The following is a 16,550-nucleotide window of genomic DNA, read 5'->3' as shown; positions in this document are numbered from 1 at the left end:
GAGCATTTTCCTGCTCATAAACTTCTCGTTACTTAACGAATGTAGAATAAATTCCTTACTCTGGCAGACTGGAATAGTAGTTACAGTTTATTCTAGAATTTTTGCATTCCCCTTCTTCTGGTTCATTTGGAGAAGTTCTTTTCCATCCTAAGTGACCCAGGTGGGTCCAGTGTCCCACTGATTTCACTGCAGGGGCAGGCCTGAATCACATGCATTGAACCCTTCTTCATCTGTGGAGTCTAATAAAGTAGTCCCCCTTATCCTTGGTGGTTATGTTCCAAGATGCTCAGTGGATGCCTGAAACCGGGGATAGTAGCGAACTATGTATATACTATGTTTTTTATATGTATATATCTATGGTAAAGTTGAATTTATACATGTAGGCACAATAAGAGATGAACAACTACAAAAATAAAACAATTAAAATAATATAATGAAAATTATGTGAATGTAATCTCTCAAAATATCTTACTGTACCACAAATCTTAACAGCCTCAGCATATATTTTTCCTTCCTTAAGTCAGTAACTTTCACCTTTCACTTACAGGAAGCACTTTACGGCTTCTCTTTAGCATATGCAAATTGCCAGCATTACCATTCTTGGACTTTGGGGTCACTGTTAAGTAAGGATTATTTGAAAATAAGCACTGTAGGCCTGGCGTGGTGGTTCACGCCTGTAATCCCAGCACTTTGGGAGGCCAAGGTGGGTGGATCACCTGAGGTCAGGAGTTCAAGACCAGCCTGGTCAACATGGTGAAATCCTGTCTTTACTAAAAATACAAAAATTAGCTGGGTGTGGTGGCGTATACCTGTGATCCCAGCTATTCAGGAGGCTAAGGCAGGAGAATCACTTGAACCTGGGAGGCGGAGGTTGCAGTGAGCCGAGATCTTGCCACTGCACTCTAGCCTGGGTGACAGAGCGAGACTCTGTCTCAAAAAAAAGAAAAAAAGAAAAAAAAAGAAAATAAACACTGTAATACCTGGAGTCAATCTGATAGCTGAGGTAGCTAATAAGCAACTAAAGTGTGGCTAGTGTCCACAGTGTGGACATGTTGGGCAAAGGGATGATTCCTGTCCCGGGGAGCAAGACTTCATCATGCTACTTGGAATGCTACGCAGTTTAAAACTTACAAATTATTTATTTTTGTAATTTTTCATTTAATATTTTCAGACAGTCATTGACCATAAGTAACTGAAACCAAGGAAGGCAAAACCGTGAATAAGGAGAGCCTACTGCATATGAATGCTCTTCTTTCTGGATCCAACAATGAAATGTATTGGCTTAGGGTGACCAGAGATCTTTTTTCATATTATATGGCCAACATCTGTCCGCAAATGAAGTTAAAATGAAAAAAAAGAGGGAAGAAGAGCCAAGCAAAATAATAATTTGGGCTCTTAAATCCAAACGTGCTGAGCGTTAGATCCACCGTGAGACTTCCCAAAATGTCAGTTTATGACTTCCATTTCTTTCCCTTAAGCTAGCTGGGTTTCTTCATTTCAAGGCCTTTCACAACAGAGCCCCAACTCCCCTCTCAGTACTCATTACTTGCCTTCAAAGTCCCCAGGGCTCTCCAGGTCAGCAAACTTTTTCTTAAGGGGCCATCAAATAAATAGTTTAGACATTGCAGGCCAAGAGGCAAAACTGAGAATATTATTGAGGTACTTATATAACCATTTAAAATGTAACAATGGAAAAACAGTCTTTTCTCACAAGCCATAGAACAAACAGGCACCTGGATGGATGTGGCCTGTGGGCCTTGGTTTGCCTACCCCTGTTCTAGTCAAATGGTTTTACTTGTGCCTTGAGTGTGCTTTAAGCTTTTGCATCTCCATGTTCTTGCTGATGCTGCTGTTCCCATATGAAATGCCTTTCCCTTTCCCATAACCACCGCTCACCTGCCATTCAAAGCCCATTTCAAATGTGACCTCCTTGCTCAGGCTTCTTTGATATCACAATGAGTTTGATCTTTCTCCAGTGAGTTAGATCTTTCTCCTTGGAATCTTCAAGGGCTGTGTTTTTCTTCAGGTCTTGATGCTACATTGAATTGCAGTTGTCTTATCCCTCTTTTATCTCTTGCACACTGTGAATGCTTGGAACTGACAATATCTAAAGACTGTATTTTAAAGAAAGACTCCACAGGATCAAGTAAATAGTTAAAAGAAAAGAAATGGATCTACCAGAAACCAACGGTAAGACTGCTGGCAGACAGGGAAGGTAGACATTTCTGAGTCAGAATTATCTGATGTCATAAAACGGTACAGCTCTCATTCTGGTGTTGTCATGACAGCTCCACATACGGCCACTTGCCGGCTTGCCTAAGACAGTTAGGCCTGACAAATACGACGGAAGTGGAGATTCAGACATTTCATTTCTGGTGGGGAGGGAGACAGGCACGTTGGGCATAAACTTGGATGAATGCCTGTGTTTCAGTATTCATTCTCAGCCACCCACTGGCATTGTTCTTGCTCCTGGCTACTGGGTGGTGGTGCCCAACCTCAGTCATGCGTGCCCCAGCTTCTTTATGTTTGTCACATCTGTGTATCACATGTAATTTTAATAGATAATATTTTCTTAATATTTTCTTTAGATTGATCTCCTTAACAAATGTCTACTTTAGTCCATTGTAAATAACATCTCTTTATTAGTAGTATATAGAAGAAAGTTCATCCAAGCGCCATTGAAAGCTATTTCAGCTATCTCAGTGCCACACAGCTCACATTTTGGAAATTTCTGTTCTTGGCCACTAACCCTTTTTTACCCTCTTGTAAAAGTGTGGCATATATTTTCCCAAGATCTATTTAATTTTTTGGAAGAGCTAATTTAATGAATGAAAAGCATATTTGTCCGCTCAAGCAAGGTGTGCACAGTCATTTAACGTTTCTCTCTCTTAATTTTGGTATCATTTGTATACACTACCTACAGAATAATAAAAACAATTATCAACATTTAAGGAATGCTTTATACTCCTGGGAGAGTTTAAAACAGCTGTATTGAGGTATAATTTATATACCATGAAATTTATCTGTCTTAAGTGTACAACTTTTAGAACATTGATAGAGCTGTGCAAGCATCATTCATATTCAGTTTTATAATGTCACCACCACCCCAAAAGGTCCTTCCTGCCATTTGCAGTTAAGCCCTTCTCCCATTCTCAGCCACAGGCAACCACTGATCTGCATTCTAACTCTAGAGAGCTGCCTTTTCTGGATATTTCATAAAAGTGGAATTGCATATTGTGTGGTCTTTTGTGTGTGACTTATTTCATTTGGCATAATGTTTTTTGAAGTTCACCCATGTTCTGGCATGTATAAGTAGTCAATTTATGTTTATTACTGAATTCTGTCCCATTCTATGGACATGATGTTCTTATTGAGTAGTAAGATTTCTGCATAGATTCTGGATACAAGTTCTTTATTAGTGATAATATTTGCAAATATATTTTCCCAGTGTATGGCTTGCCCTCTCATTTTTTCAGTGGTGTCTTTTGAAGGGCAAACAGTTTTAATTTTGATCGAGTTCAATTTGTTAATTTTTTTTTTTTAATTGTGCTTTTGGTGTTAAATCTAAGAAATATTTGCCTAACCTAAACATTTTCTCCTATGCTTTCTTCTAGTAATTGTCTGGGAATGTCCTTATTTCATTTTCATTTTAGAAGAACAGTTTTGCTGATCATAAAATTCTTGGTTGACAGCTTTGTTATTTCCTTAAGAACTTGGAAAATTCAATGTGTATCTAGCCACCATGGCGCACGGAGCCTCCCTCTTATGTTCCTGACATGCTGCACCTGCTACTCAGGCAAACTGCAAGCACCCTGCCCCATGCAGCACTATTCATAATATGTGCCCTTGCCTGCAATCTACTGAAGCATTTTTACTTTAAGAAGCATGTGTTGGAAGATATAAAAGAAAAATATTTAAAACTGTTTATGAGCAAATTTCCTCAAAAAGCTTCAGAAGCTGGTCCATTTGTGCCATCTGTTATAAAAGAAACTAGAAACCACCTGTCTGTCTGCCTGAGCTCTGCTCTTACCAAGGAAGCTGTAATTACCTCGTTGGTGAAGGATTTGAATCATTACAGTAAATCCTTATTCAGCACATATTGTATTAGGAAGGCATTCTGATCCCTAGAAATCAGGGGTCAGAATGCCTTCCTAATACAATATGTGCTGAATAAGGATTTACTGTAATGATTTTTTTGTTTTTCCCCCTCCTTCTGTCCTCCAAAGATGTAGTAAAACCTTGGCTATTAGGAGCCTGGAAGAGTGAATTGTGCCTTAGCCTTGTTTACTACTCAACAATAAATATTTAATAATCAAATATTTACTTATCACCTATTACATGCTAGGCACAGTTGTAGGCACTGGAAGCACAGCAGGAAACAAGCCCAGCAAGGCCTCTGCTCTCAGGCAGCTTACATTCAAGTTCAGTAAGCTTCAAGGTAGGGTGGGGGAGAACACAGGGTGGGGGAGAACACAGGCTGGTGGAGGAGAAAAATATCAAAGCTCCTACTGGCATTTTAAATATCTGATTCTTATAACATTTATATTTTTTATGTTTTCTAATGTGTGTAATATAGCAATTACTAAGACAGGTATATACTTTATAATTAAGTAAATAAAAACAAACACATATTGAAAGTACATGCCCCAAGTATTTTTTCTGATAACATTTAAATTATTATTGTAATGGAAAAAATTTAGGAAATACTACTTATGAGTGTGTAAAGCCAAAAATAAACTCGTAAACAACCAAAGAAGATAATTTTAGATGGTATTAAGAGCTATGAAATCAACCAAAATCAAGGCAGTGTGAAAGCAGGTGCCTGGGTGGGGAGGGTGTCTGGGTGTAATTTGGATTCTGTGGCTAGGGCAACTTCTTTTGGGTGACATCTGAGCTGAGATCTCAACAAAGTAGACTGCTGACGGCTCACTGTCTTAAGCCCCAGTGCATCTTTTTTTATGGTTAAATATTTGGGATTAAAACAAAGCTAACCCCCATTTCTGCCTAAGCTCCTTCACAGTCTCTTTGCCTAATCACAGAGCCTTTTCCCAGAATACTATGTGAACTTAATGGAAAGGGTCCTATTTTGAAAGAACTGTGGAAAGAATATCAGTAGTAAACATTTGCCTGTCTATAGCAGAATTCCCAGTAGCAGCTGATAACAGCAAAACATACTTTTCCTGCATGAAATTGTTTCTTGGTAAAGCTACAAAGTCACTCTGTTTAGGGAAACAAATGCTTGCCTTTTCAATGAAGTCTCTGTGCACCCTTAAAAAAGTATATTGCTTGTTCCATTTTGGAAAAGGGGAACTATGCAAGCTCCAAACAAACAGCCTAGGAACTTCTCTTCCTCTGTGTAACCTGACACATCTCTAGCTATCTGCGGGATGCAGCACACTGTTCGATACTACAGTTATTACACCTCCTTTTTCTAGGTTACCCTCACTTTCACTACCTGAGATGTAACAGTTCTAAAGTTCTACTCCCTTTTTGTCAGTATATTTATGTTAATTCACTTGCAACAGTATTCACAGTCACAGTGTTACAAGCTCATTCAGTTCCCTTCAGAAATCATCAGTCTACACTTTCAAAAATATCCACCTGAAATGTTAGTGAGGGTAAACTTTCCACAATGTCATCCCCAAAACCCCACAGCATGTCTCTGTCAGCTCTTCCTTCTTCCAGTATTGTCACCCAGCCTTATCGTGACAAAACGGCATTTTACATTTACTCCAACTTTCTGTCATTCTCCCAGAAAACTATAGGACAGAAAGGAGACTCCTCTCCGGGAAGGACTATTACAAATGACAATTTAGCAAATTACAAAAATGAAAGAAAATCAAATGTACTTTACAAAATGGCAGGTCCTCACATTAGCAAGAAATTGAATGAGTATGGCAGGGTTGGGGCCTAAGAAGCTATACTTTCAAAACACTATTCCTGCTCTGGTCTTGTGGTTCTGATGAGCAACCAGAGGTGGGAACCACTGATCTTGGTTCCCATTGTGCTCTACATCAGCTCTGAACATGACTGGGAAGTGTGAATGCCCCAGGTGTTGTACTTAGTTGCAAAACACCGTTGTGATTACTTTGTTCCTCTAAGACCTTTTATTTGTTTGCATGGATTTTATTATTATTTTTGGCTCTGGAAATATGTGTAAGCTTCTTATCCACTGAATTAATAAACTTTAAGTGCTAATCTGAGATTTGGTCAAAAGAACTGTAGGGATTCTGAGAAGGGAGGGATCAGACACGAGGACTGATCAGTCCCTCGTGTCCTGTGAGATGGAGTGCTCTCATTTTCCATTTTTGGGTTCAAAATCAAGGGGACTGTGGCCTCCTTACAGCTGAGAAAGGAGAATCAGTGTCAAGAGCAAAATGTTTCTCTCTGCTGAAGCAAGACGTAGCAACAACACGAAGTCCTGCTTCTAAAATTACAGCTCCCAATGGATAGAGTGCACTCACGACATGCCAGGTAGGGCTGAACATTCCCCTGTCACTGACTTGTCACAACAGTCCTGCAAGGGCAGCCCTGATTTTGCATAAGGGTAAACTGCAGGTTGGAGGGATTAAGTAATTTTCTAAGAGCCAGAAAGTGGTGGTGCTTGGCCTGACCTCAGGCAAACTGACGTCGGAAGACGGGCTTTTCTGAATATCTGTGCCACTGTTCTCCTGTGGCCTTGCCTGTGCGGCTTCCACAAGGCGGATGGCTCCGAAAAAAGCTCCCACACGACTCCTACACAAACCCGACAGACACAAGGGACCAGGAAAGGCCTGACACAAACCAAACAGACTTCCAGAAAATTTGCTTAAATTGCCCTGGAAGCTGTTGAACCAGGTGAAATCCCATTCCATGATCGCATAAATATACATTAAATAGAAAAGAAGAAAAAATGGCTTGGAAGCTTCTCAGTAGTTTCATGGGTTATCTGTTTTCAGAGAAAACTTGTCACACTTGATAAGCAGACTTCTAAAAGAAAACAATATCCTTAAGAATACTGAATTAACAGCTAAGTGCAGGAGTTTAGGGTCAGACAGCCTTCAATTACTGGCTCTGCCACTTATTAGCTGTGTCACCCTGGGCAACTTAGCTTCTGTGTCCCTCATTTTCTTTGCCTGCAAAATGGGGATCATTAATAATACCTACACTTCATAGGATTGGTGATAATTAAAGGAGATAATATATACAATATACTTAGTATATTAAAGCCTGGATATAGTAAATGTTTACTAAATGGTAGCTGTTATAATTAGAATATGCTTGGCTTGTCCTGAAAAAAATCCTGCTTTTATTTTAAAATGAAGAGTAGATTTAAGGACTCAGTATTTGTACCATCTCTAAATCCTAAGGCACTGATCCACACAGAAGTGAAAATGAAGACAGAATTGCACCATCATGCAAACAAATGGAAAGAGAGAAAAAGTACTACATCTCAGGTTCTAGAGCTTTCATTCTAGGATTACTTCCCCTCTTAGCACAGCCTTGTCACTGTGTCTGCACAGCAAAGCTCCCCAACGGAAAATGTACAGAGACAAGTTCGTAGGTGCTCAGGTTGTGTCACCAGTGGCAAACAGGTCCACAGGTATCAAATTAGCTGTGCCCAAAGCTCAAAATTTCATGTTCACGTGGAGGTGTCAATCCTGAGCTCCGGCTCATTTATGAAACTTCAGTAAGCCCCAGAATCTTCTTTCAGGGCAGGAAAACAGGAGATGTCTGTTTCTCCATTGGTTTGCTCAAGAGTAAGAGAGGCTTGATGTTGCAGCAAATAGGCCTGGGAAGATGGGGAAGAGTCACTACTTCCCACTCCACATTCATACTGATGGTGGCACAGTGAGGAGTCTGAGTCCCTAGGCACTGCTGTGGATGGCTTCTTAGAAGCCCCATGTGGAGATGGAGTCGTGAGGGGGTTAGAGGAAAGGGACACAGAGTCACAGGGCAGTACTTCCTCCTTGGGGTGGGCTTTATCCTTGGACTCCATGTTCTTAAAAGCAACATCACATACGTTTCATACAAATGCTGCCAGAGATGGCGCTGCTCATTCTTACAATACTCTACAAGGTGATATTATAATATCCACAAGTTGAGTGACAAACAGTCCCCATTCCTAAGCTGAACAAGGTAGGCTGGACTGGATCCTTGAATGTTAGGCTTCTGAGAATGGCTGACTTTCTTGAGGGTGGCAGGTGGGCTATTGCAATAGCTTTCCTCCCTCCTTTTCCTTCTGAGCCATGGCCTCTTAACTTCTTACTTCTCCTCTCCCTGCCCTAATCTCTGCAAAGAAGCTAAATCCTGGCTCTTTAAACGGGATGGCTCCTTTAGGAAGACAGGCCTAGAGGACATTCAGTGAGAAACTTCGCACCGGGGATGCAAGGTCAAGTGGGAAGAGCAAGGGAGGGGCAGTGGAGGCAGAGTGTGGCTGGGAAGCTTCACTCCTCTGCTTGCCAGCCTTGTGACAACACTGCCTCACTCCCCTCTTTTGAAAGCGAGGGTAAAAGTTACCCTAAAGGGTGTTTGTGTGGACTGCAGGAGTTAACATACATCAAGAGGTGGGCACCATGTCTAGCAAACAGAAAGTTCTCCCTTGACAGAAGGGCAAGGATTGATATTTGCTGAATCGGATAAAGTAGTGGAGTTAAGGAAGGAAATAAATAGCCTTAGGGTGTGCACAGCCATTTTTTGCTTTTGGAAAAATTTGCTTTTGGAAAAGCAAAAATAAACACGGAGGATTCCAGGGCTCTGCTTAATTCAAATATTCAAAGCCAGCTTACTTTCTTTCTACTTCCTTTGTTTTTGGTAAAAGAAAAAAAGGAGGGACACCCCATAACATATATTTTTAGTGCAGAAATTTTTTCTTAATACAGAAAGAAACTTTGTTGTTTCTAGCTATAAAAAGACTTCATACTTATTGTTAAAAAACAATAAGCAAAAGACAAAACCAAACCAAACTTATCAATACTCCTAATCCAGATACCACAGTTAACATGTGACTATTTTAGAACCTTTCTTTGCGTATATATGCATCCATACATATTTCATCTCATGCATTAAAATGACACCATAATTTACACACTTTTTCATTCTGTTTTCTTCAACAAAGTAGTTCTGTTATATAATATCCCCATATCAATAAACAGTTATCAGCACTATAATTTTCAGTAGCTGCATTGTAGTTCATGGCTGTGTAATAACTACACAACCATCAGTATTGTTGGACATTTAAATTATTTCTCTTACTATTGTAAATAATACAGGGGTAAAAATCCATTCACTGTTGCATTGATCTCTCATTAATTCCTTCTGATAAATACTAGGGGTGCAGTAAGCCCATCATAAGGCTTACAACATGTATTGACAGAAAGGTCTCACTCCTTTATAATCCCATCCCCAGTGGGGCAATTTGGCCTCACACTCCTTCCCTCCTCTCCCCTTTTTCAGTCTCTTGAGTATATGGATTTTGTTGCTTCTGTCCATCAAGACTGCCAAGGCAAAAATGGGGCAGATCCAGTCTAGGTTCAAACCATCCCTCCAAAAGAAATGAAAGCTCTAAGAGGAGACTTCTCTGAACCACTGCAGTGTTTCAGAACAAGGGGGCTGATGAGAGGCAGGAGGGTAGATTTGTTCTCCCTTAGACTCTTCTCCTGAATTAAGAATTACTGGCTTCCTCCAGTCCATCAGTCAGCAAGCTGAGTCTGAACACTGAATTACAGCAAGGGAATGAATGAGCTTTTATATAGTAGACACACACATGCTGCGCACACACAGGCACACAGACCCCCACCCACGGCACCTCCAGCTGTGATGCTGGAGATTCTCAGGCAGGTAAAATGTACCTCCATAACCCTCATGGAATCACCAAGGAATGCTCCTTATACACGTTTTTAAGGGAGAGACAAAAGGATAAGCAATAATACATTAATTCAGGTTAGAGGGAGGCCTGAATATTTGTAATGAGTATTTCAGCTAGTCCAAAAGAGGCATTCTCTACCCCCAATGGGCAGGAAGGGACAGCTGGCATTTCGGACTTGGCAAATCCCTCCTGAAAGATCAATGTTGTCTCTGTATTGGATAGCCTGATCTGGTCCAAGGTTTATTTGTTGAAATAGATAATGTAATATTCAGACTGTCAGCATTTGCACACATATGCTGCTTTCCCTTAACCCCTTTCCCCCATGAAACTTTCAGAATCAAAATACCTTACCCCTTTATTCAAGGGTCAGAGTTTCCGAACAGGGGCAAAGGGAACTTCAAACCATGTGGTTACCATAAGGAGAGGAAAGAAGGCAGGAGCATCAATCTTTAAAAACTACAGGTTATCCAAACTTCTACTGAAACTTAAGAAAATGGAGTCCTGCCCCAAGTGCCTTCTACTATATTCCCCATCAGCATCTCCGCCTGCTTAGGAGGATGACAGAGACAGGTGCAGAGACACTGCTGAGGAGCCACAGGACTCACACTGGTAGTTAGAGACCTACATCGGACACTAAGGAGTTGGTGGAGGAAGCCATTCCCCTGGTACGCCTTCGCCCATAACCAGAGGTAGGGGTGGCCTCCGAGGGGGCCCCAGGGGAATTTCCACTGGTGAATGCAGCTGCTACTTTCTTGGCAACTCACAGTACGTGTGGGCAGGGAAGAGCTCAAGAAATGAGTTGCCTGAAGCCGACTCATTCTGCAAGCTGCTCCCCAGCAGATGATGGACTGTGGGTGAGTTTTGCAACTGTTCAGGATAAGGCCAACTCCCGGTGGGTTAGCACCAAAGCCACAAGCTTTGTGTTCTTCCAGAATAGTAGCTGAGATGAGCTAACAGTACTAAGAGTTAACATTTACTGAAGGCGCATTACCAGGCAGGTCACGGAGCACACGGCTCTCATCATCTCCTCAATCCCCACAACAAGATCAGCAGGCGAGTTCTACCATTAGCCCCATTTCACAGGCGAGGAGACCATGTGTATGAATTGGGTGTTCTGAGGAATCACAGAAAACCTTCCAGGACATTTTAATCTGGCCCTATGCCAACTCACCTCTTGCCCCTCAGCTCTGTAAATATTTGGAAAAGCACTGTGTTGATACATCTTTTGTGAGATTATACTGCCACCAAGAACAGCCAAAATTCCCCTACAGGTCTTATCTAGGAAAGGAAAAGGGGTTTGTTTTGTCTTGTTTTGTTTTTGTTTTTGTTTTTGCCACTTTTCATTTGCATGAGGCATAAGGAGAATAACCCTAAAATCAATGTAGCTAACCTGTTGCCATCGCGTTGCATTCAGACAGTCAACAAAGCCAGAGAACCACAGGGCCTGTTGGGACTCTTACCACCTGGTACCACCAACTTTCCAAAGGATCTGTGTCACATAGGATTAGGAGGACTATGATAAAATCAATGACTATACCCTAAAAATTACTTTTCTTGACAGGATTTATGGAGATGACTATTTACATAGGGCTTGATTTTGAGAATAGGGTGGATGAAGACAGAGTGACTATTTACTTAAGAGAACTGGCATGGCCAGACCACCACACACATAGAGCAAGGGCTTTGTCTTTATAGCCTGGAAATTTCAGGGCTATGAGTATATAAAAAATCAATTGTTATGTGAATTATCTCCTAGGCCAATTAGCTAGGGTAGATAATAAATGATCTTGTGCATCTTCCATCTTAGTGACAGGCTTCGGGTAAAGGAGTTTGTAGCTTATCAACAAACCAAGTTTTACTATTTTCTAAACTAAAATGGATTCACTTAACAAATATTTAGGAAGCATCAGAGTCAGGCCTTATCCTAAGTGCTGAGAATCCTGTGATACACAAGATAGGACCGGCCTTACTCTCATGGAGCTTAGTGTCATGAGGAGAGACAAACAAGTGAATTACCGGGCAAGAACATTTCAGAGGGAAACTGCGACGGAGTTTCCCAGTTCATCATCTGCAAGCTGCTCTCAAGCAATGGAGTTTCCCAGTTTATCGTCTGCAAGCTGCTCTCCAGCAGATGATGAACTGTGGGTGAGTTTTGCAACTGTTCAGGATAAGGCCAACTCCCAGCGGGTTAGCACCAAAACCAAGTGCTTTGTGTTCCTCCAGAATAGTAGCTGAGATGAGTTAACAGTAGTAAGAGTAGTAAGATTTGTCAACTCTTACTACCATTAGGGAAAGAACACAGAGTATTGTGGTAGACAGCGATGGGTGTGGGGACAGAAGGGTCAGGGCAGGCTACAGCGTGTAAGGATCAGGGAAGAACCTTCTGAGGCAGCAGGAGCAGGTGTTGCTAAGGCCTCACAGCAAGAACGGATGTGCTTTGTACGGGGACAAGAATAAGCACAGGAGCATACAAGCCAGGGAGGCAACCGTGTCAGGAGAGGTCAGAGAGGTTAGTTAAGTCAGGTAAACAATGGCTGACCATGTAGGCCATGAGAAACAGTTTAGATTTTACTCTATGTGCAGCTCTAAGCTACTGGGGAGTTTTAAACAAATTCCCGAATCGGAGGCATTACAAAACCTGTAATGTATTTACAGAATTACAAAACAAAAACAAAACAAAAAATCCTTAACATCTCAAAGATACTGGCATCTCCAAAGTGGGGGGCTAAAGTTCCTCTTTGTGCAAAATGAATTATCCAGAAATCTCTTCCAGTGTAATTTCATTTGCTTACTCATTCATGTCATGTAAAAATAAATGTTTGTTACTATGTTTCAGTCACTGTGCTTGGCACTGAGGAGATACAATTGAGAAGACAGGTTTGGCCCACAGAGAATGAGACAAATAACTAGGTGATGACAACACACTGATAAGTGCCCCACTAGGGATGATGCTTCCCTAACACTTGAGAGTTATCCCACCCAGTCTAGGGAGCGTGGAGGAGGAAGGTGTGAGGAGGGGGAAGCAGGAAAGGCTTTCTGAAGCAAGGATGTTTAAGAATACACTGTACCCCAGAGGTGAGAGGAAACAGGGCAAGGTAGAGGAAGTGAAACAAGTACAGTAAGGTCAAAGTAGAGAGTCTAAATAGAGGCTTCAGTGACAAGCCAGAGTAGGTCACCCAGGCCTCCCAGTTAATAAAAAGATTCAGGAGTATATCGTATCCATGGAGGCCATCAAATACTTTTGTGCAGGAGAGTGCTGTGTTCAAGCTTGCATGTTAGAACAATCCCACAGGTTTCAGTATAGAGAATGAGCCAGTCAAAAGGGTCAGGAAGGCCAGATTGGCAAGGCTTGGGCTGGGGTGGTGGCAGTGGGGATGGTAACTGGTAGGCTGCTGTGAGAACAAAATCAACAGGTCTTTATCATTGATGAGAAGTCAGTGATGAGTATAGGAAGTTGGCCAGGTTTCCATGCACCAGATGGAATTCATGGAAATAGGGAGACACACAGGTGTGAGTGCAGGGTAGGAATGGGAACCATTAATGTATAACAGGCAACTGGTTTGGCAGACATTTGGGTAGATGGGTCTAAAGAACAGGTAGGAGATCTGAGATATAGTTTTTGGCATTAATATGGTTTGGCTGTGTCCCCACCCAAATCTCATCTTGAATTGTAATCCCCACATGTCTAGGGAGAGACTGGTAGGAGGAGATTGGATCATGGGGGTGAACCCTCCATGCTGTTCTTGTGATAGTGAGTGAGTTCTCACGAGATCTGATGGTTTTATAAGGGGTTCTTCCCTCTTCGCTCCTCACGCTTCTCTAGCCTGCTGCCATATAAGACATGTCTCTTCCCATTCTGCCATGATTGTAAGTTTCCTGAGGCCTCCCCAGCCATGCAGAACTGTGAGTCAATTAAACCTCTTTCCTTTATAAATCACCCAGTCTCAGGTATTTCTTTATAGCAGTGAGAAAATGGACCAACACACATGTTGCTGATAAATGGAACTATAGAAAGGGACAAGATCAATTGGAGTTAAGAAGAGAATTTAAGATGGCTTACACCTGTAATCCCAGCACTTTGGGAGGCTGATGTGGGCAGATCACGAGGTCAAGAGATCAAGACCATCCTGGCCAACATGGTGAAACCCCATCTCTACTAAAAATACAAAAATTAGCTGGGTGTGGTGGTGTACACCTGTAGTCCCAGCCCCTTGGGAGACTAAGACAGGATAATTGCTTGAACCCAGGAGGCAGAGGCTGCAGTGAGCCAAGATCGCACCACTACACTCCAGCCTGGGCAACAGAGCAAGACTCCATCTCAAAAAACTAAAAACAAAAATCAAAAAAAAAAAAAAAAGAGAGAGAATTTAAAATCTGACTCCCTGAAATAAGAGCTTTTAAGGGGAAAGGATCCTTCAAAGGAGGCTCCTTTGAGACAGAGAGATATCCAAAAACTTCAAGAGTGTGGTGCCATCAAAGACAAAAGCAAATTGAGGGTTTTAAACCAACGGGGCTGTTGACAATGACCACTGTTGCCTGAAATCAAGTAAAACAAGGCGTGAAAGGGGTCATGAGGTTTGACAGGGAGGTCATGGTGACCCTGATGAGAGGCAGTGTCAGTGGGTTGGGTGAGGACAAAACGGAGGCTGACATGAGGCGTTCCTATATTTAGTTTTAAGAGTAGGGATGAAAAAAAATCAGCACAGGACTTTTCCCACAATAACAAATGAAGTGTGGAATTACCAAATATTAGAAATAACTCCAGATTTTTAAAATGGGAAATAAAAGGGAGCAAATTACTTTAGACAAGAAAAGGCCCAAGAAACCCTCCGGAGTTTCCTCCTTCCAGATGTCTTATGGAGTGGCCACCCAATGGCTTGCAGCTAAAAACTCTACTTTTCTCCCAGGGAGCCAAGCCCCAGGTGTGGGGAAGATGCCCCAGGGCCATGAGCCTCCAGGCATAGCTCACAGTGTCCTGAGCAGTAAGGGCAGCGTGCAGGAGCAGTGATCACAACCAGCAGAGCAGAAAGCCACAGTCATGAAAAGCAACGCACCCCAGGAGGTCCCAGGCTGGTCCAAGAAGCTGATGCACTCCCTGTTTTCACTTGGGCTCCCACAGCTCTCTTCACTGCCTCTCTTGCTCATATACCCAACAAGTATTTAGTAAGTGCTGCCTTGGTGCCAGGAAAGGTACCAGATGCTGAAGAGGAATAAGCCCTCATCCCAGCCTTTGAGGAGTGTACAGTCCAGTGAGGGAAAGCTGGTATATAAATGGCTGATAATCATGTATTTATCATGATACATGATAAATGGCCGGGCGTGGTGGCTCACACCTATAATCTCAGCACTTTGGGAGGCCGAGGCAGGTGGATCACCAAGGTCATGAGTTCAACACCAGCCTGGCCAACATGGTGAAACCCCATCTCTACTAAAAATATAAAAATTAGCCAGGTGTGGTGGCAGGTGCCTGTAATCCCAGCTACTCGTGAGACTGAGGCAGGAGAATTGCTTGAACCCGGGAGGTGGAAGTTGCAGTGAGCCGAGACTGTGCCACTGCACTCCAGCCTGAGTGATAGAGCAAGACTCCTCGGGAAAAAAAAAAAAAATCATGTATTTAGTTAAATGGGGTGTGGTGGGCTCGGCAGTCTGGAGTCAGATGATTTCTAGGTTAACCACTTACAAGCTGGGTGACCTTGTGCAAGTTAGACGGCTTTGCTGAACCTCAGTTTCCCACTTGAAAAATGAAGTATTAACAGCCTCCCTCCTAGAGCAATTGCGGGGAAATGTGAAGCCCTCAGCTCAGTGTCCGGCCCCAAGGGAGCCCGCATGAGTAGCAGCAGCTGTTGTTAAGTACAATGACAGAAACGAGCACTGGCTATTGTAGTAGCGCTGAATAGTGGCACCTAAGCCAGTCAAGGGGCAGGGCAGCAGGGAAGGCTCCCTGGAAGAGGTCTCAGTGGATCCTAAAAGAAACAGCAGATGTTAGCAAGTATAGGTAGAGGGAGAAAATCCCATGTAGAGGGAACTGCGGTCTCCCATTTTTCTATGTTTCTTGCAAAGTTGTCACCCTCATACAATGAACACAATGCTGCTTCTTCTGGGTACTGATTCAACAGAAAGAGCACTGAACTTCGAATCCAAAGGTCCAGGTTTAACAGGAGCTTACGGGTTAAGACTGCCGCACAGGCTGCGTGCGGTGGCTCACGCCTGTAATCCCAGCACTTTGAAGGCTGAGGTGAGATCACTTGAGGTCAGGAGTTTGAGACCAGCCTGGCCAACATAGTGAAATGCCATCTCTACTGAAAATACAAAAATTAGCTGGGCATGGTGGCACATGCCTGTAATCCCAGCTACTTGGGAGGCTGAGGCAGGTGAATCATTTGAGCCTGGGAAGTGGAGGTTGCAGTGAGTGAAGATGATGCCACTGCACTTCAGGCCAGGTGACAGAGTGAGATGCTGTAAAAAAAAAAAAAAAAAAAAAAAGACTGCCACACAGACTTGAATAGGCCACTCATGCCCTCTCAGCCTCAGTGTTCCTCATTTAGAAAATGTAGGAGATAGTTGCCCTGCAGTCGTCATGCTTTCCATTGTATTTATCACATACCCGCAAAGAGCACCATCAAGTGCTGGGGAAACAACAGTGAACAAGAAACAGATGTGGGCCTGACCCACGTTACAGCTTAGAGCAGGAATCAGAGAAGAA

The 16,550-nt window shown here is 42.5% G+C and overlaps 1 protein-coding gene and 1 long non-coding RNA gene across 20 annotated transcripts in view; both read right to left on the bottom strand.

The window, feature by feature from the left end:
* Positions 1-16,550, bottom strand: part of ARHGAP26 (Rho GTPase activating protein 26) — a 519,008-nt gene that overhangs the window by 40,164 nt on the left and 462,294 nt on the right. The window lies entirely within an intron of this gene.
* On the bottom strand, positions 75-13,998 carry LOC103885471. Its single transcript, XR_648562.4, has 2 exons — positions 1,897-13,998; positions 75-297 (listed from the first exon to the last, which is right to left on the bottom strand). It is a non-coding gene; the product is annotated as an uncharacterized LOC103885471 (long non-coding RNA).

Source organism: Papio anubis, chromosome 5 (genome assembly GCF_008728515.1).
Source record: "Papio anubis isolate 15944 chromosome 5, Panubis1.0, whole genome shotgun sequence".
NCBI classification, from domain to species: Eukaryota; Metazoa; Chordata; class Mammalia; order Primates; family Cercopithecidae; genus Papio; species Papio anubis.
Note: the sequence above shows the minus strand (reverse complement) of the source record. Positions and strands in the feature narration are given on the sequence as shown.